This window comes from Sminthopsis crassicaudata, chromosome 4, assembly GCF_048593235.1.
Source record: "Sminthopsis crassicaudata isolate SCR6 chromosome 4, ASM4859323v1, whole genome shotgun sequence".
Lineage (NCBI taxonomy): Eukaryota > Metazoa > Chordata > Mammalia > Dasyuromorphia > Dasyuridae > Sminthopsis > Sminthopsis crassicaudata.
This window is the reverse complement of record NC_133620.1, coordinates 396526900-396530690: the sequence shown is the minus strand read 5'-3', so window position 1 is coordinate 396530690 and position 3791 is coordinate 396526900. Positions and strand designations below refer to the sequence as shown.

Sequence of the window (3791 nt, the reverse complement as noted above, 5' to 3'; positions counted from 1 at the left end):
GTACACATTGACTGATTGGAAGTTTAAAATAAAAAAGTATGTATTTAATTAGCAAGCAGAGAGAAGCAAAAAAATTTAAGTTGATATCTCTATGTAGAAATAATTAAACTTTTTTCCTTGTTCCAACTTATCATGTATGATAAATGAATGGATCCTTTACTTAACATAGGAATGGCAAATTTTTGTGCTGAAAATGTTTATTTTGGCAACTTAAAAATTCTCCATTTTAAATGCTTCATTCCCCTATTTTATAAAAAATTGGTTTTACTCTTATATATGCTTTTATGGAAGATCAGTTTTATAATTTTTTAAATGTCTCATGTAAATCTACTGAATGCTAAATCCTGAGGAATACATTTCTATTAAAATTGCAGATGCTGACAATGAAATCAAAAGTGATGTTAAATTATTGACATGGTGGAGACCCTTAAAAGAGTATAAACAGCCATTAATTTGACAAGAATATTGGGACTAATTACTGATAAACAACAGGGTCATCCTGATACTCAGTTGGAAAAGGTAAGGGAACAGATACCAATCAAGTCTTTGCAGTTTTTAATTGTTCGATGCAAGGATTCTTTAATAAAACTTAAAAATATAAGGCTTTATTAATGGCTAATAGCTATGCAAGAAATTAACTGTTTGCAAAGAGTCCGTTATATATTTCCCTTTCATCTGAAACAGTGTTTGCTTGATCACAGTCAAATATGAGTTGCATGCAATACAAACCAAGTCAACAAGCTGAAAAGGAAATAGGTTATTCCAAGTTATATGTTATGAACAGAGCATGCGCTCCAATGAAGACTCTCACTTTGACCACTACTAAACTTAAAAACCACTGTTGAACTGATTTTTCAAGATCAGTAAGCTTGCATACTTCCTCTGAAGTTTATTATTAAAATAATACTAATATCTTTAGAATTTAAACAAAGAAATAATTTCCACTCATCAAGCAAAGTGAAGGATTTTTTTTGTTTTAAGTACAAATAGCAATACTGAGCTGGTATTTAATTTATATATATTTCAAGAAGTGGTTTATGTTAAAGAAGTAAAAGCTGCCAGAGGATATGTTACTCTATTATGATAGTAAAGTATTTGATAGCATTATTATGAAAGCGTCTTTAGATTTTTTATAAACTCATCAACTGTCTAATTTAACCAGCATTAAGTTTCTCAAATCAAAAATCCCAGGCAAGACAAGTTTGAAACCATCATTCAGGGAAGCAATAATTAGAATATTTAGCTAGGTTCAGTTTCTGCAATGTGCCTTTTTAAGAGAAATATTTATTAATTTTTAAAAGTGATAATCAAAACAAATATTTTGAGTTTTCTCCTCTGAATAACAAAAAGGTACTGCATGTATACAGACATTCTGAATGGCTGCTAATTTTATTGCCTAGAATTCCAGTCATTAGCCAAGCAGTCTTCCAAATTAAGACGTCCCGTCTCCTTCAATTTTCCACTTAAACTAGAACACAAGAAAATAGATTTGACCAATCTATTTAGGGTAAAATTACACATGAAAACTGACTTATAACTTTTGGATTGGTAATGTAGAACAGCAGCATTATGCTAAAAATCTTATGGCATTTAAAAGAAGCATAAGTTTCCAGACAATTACCTCAACATCCGGAATAGGTATTTTATGCACAAATCTTTTTTAATTTGTGAATTTGGTAACTTATATGGATAGACAAAAAAACCTTAAGATCTCTTCCAAATGAATCCTTTTTAGTCAAATTATTTCATAAATTGTCAATAAAAGTTATTAAAAAAAACATGTACTTCACAAAATACAAAATTACCATTTATGAGATACATAATACAACTTTAAATGAACACACAACAGGAATCTGCTTCTCAGGTCATATAATTTATTGCAGTTAGCACAGTTTAAAAATTCACCAACACACCAAGAGTACAAAACTAAACAGCATCATAAGTTATTCCCCCCTCAGGAAAATAAAACGTACTATGATTGTCAAAGCTAGATGTCAGTCTAAGTTTTAGAACAAAGAAAGAATGTGAAACTAATAAGAGGAAAAAGCAATCACTCACAATGACCACAAAAAAACAAAACAAAAAAAAAAAAAAAAAGAAAGTCCGTTTTCTCACAGACATTGATTGTCTTCTCTAAATTAATAAAAATGTATCTTAACATAAACTGTATTTAAAAAAAAAAAAAAAAAAAACTAGAAACTCTTCAAGTAACTAAAGATAATGCTCCAAGGCCATTTTCACAGCTTTTTTTTTTTTTGTTTGCTTTAAATGCCATTACAGCCAAATTAACACACATTTGACCAAATATTTCCAAAACAGTCCAGCAACACACAATGGAGTTTTCCATTCAGTATCTTAAGCACAAAAATAGGCTATGTTTACAGTAGTTAAGGGCGATCAAATTTTAAACAAAAGCAAAGGGGAAAAAAAGGGAAAAACAGCAAACGTTTTCCATGCTACTCCCCATAGACCTTATTTGTAAGTGCAAGACAGGAAAACAAACACTGTGCAAAATGCGTTCACCCTGTGTGTTGGTCATGAAAAACCACACGTCGGGGCTGCAGCCTCGGCTGCTTGGATACACATAGTCTGCTCAACTCCCCCCCTCCCCTTGTCAATCAAGGCTTCCCAGTCCTTTCAGCCTGGGGGCTTTTTTCAGTCCAAAGAATCTTTTCATGGGAGGGAAGGGTTAGGGAGGTGGGGAGGGGAGGAGAAAGAAGAGAAAGAGAAAGGGTGAGCAAAAAGAAAAAAAGAGAGAGAAAAAGAGAGGAGAGAGAGAGGAAAGGAGAAGAGAGAGAGAGAGAGAGAGAGAGAGAGAGAGAGAGAGAGAGAGAGAGAGAGAGAGAGAGAGAGAGAGAGAAAGAAAGAGAAGAGAAGAAAAGAAAAAGGATGACCTATTGTCAATTTGTGCAGTAGTAATTCTAAAAATGCTCAACTGGGTAAATGTAGATACCTAAACTTTGAGCTGGCATGGGTTCTGTGCAATTAGAAGTTTGTTATAAATGCACACTGCACATGCAAATCTTTAAGCCATTTGTAAACATTTATATTTTCCTTGTTATGTAGCTAAGTTATCAATTTGTAGCTTAATTTTTATTCAACTTAACAGCTTCAACTTAAAGACAGTGGGAAAGTAGATTTAAATTATATAAAATAAAATAAAAACAGTGCATTTATGTTCTTCATAACACCAGTTTTTTCAAATGGTGCTATTTTCCTAAGGAAATTAAATAATTTTAAACTCACTCGTTAAAGTTATACAATGCAAACAAAGACAAAAATATATTGAAACTCATGCATTTCTGTAGCGTTAATATTTACTTTTCAAGACTCAACTCTGAGCATCAACACAACCCTGTCAAGTTCTTTGACACCCCCCCTAGCCCATGTAATCAATTACAGTATACAATAACAGTAATTCACATTTTTAAACACACAGTTCAACACTGCTGAAGCTGCAATATCCTTTTTTCATCCCCAAGCAAACCTTCACAAAAGACAGAGTCCCAGTGATCCCAGTGTACTTTCAGAATTTTTTTTCATTGGGAACTGTCAGAAAACCAGAAGTTGCCACAGAAAGTTTAAGTCAACTGCTTGTTTAAAAATAGATAATCCAGCATTTCAGAAATTTTCCATTTGGGTCTAAAAGCATTCAGGTTTCCAATAGCCAGAAAGGATTCATGCAATTTTATAAGTGTAAAGAGGCTAATAAAACTGGAGGGAATTTCTACAGCATTTAAAAATCATAAAAAAAAATTACAGAGCTTAAAACACAACTGCAATGTTGAAGA

At 32.3% G+C, this 3791-nt stretch overlaps 1 protein-coding gene across 1 annotated transcript in view; it reads right to left on the bottom strand.

Annotated features, from left to right (window-relative positions):
- Positions 1-1860: 1860 nt before the first annotated feature.
- ZBTB18 (zinc finger and BTB domain containing 18) overlaps positions 1861-3791 on the bottom strand; it is a 9122-nt gene continuing 7191 nt past the window's right edge. Inside the window, 1 exon segment of the mRNA XM_074262538.1 lies at positions 1861-3791. This exon segment is cut by the window's right edge and continues 635 nt beyond it. The gene's annotated coding sequence lies outside the window, so the exon portion shown is untranslated.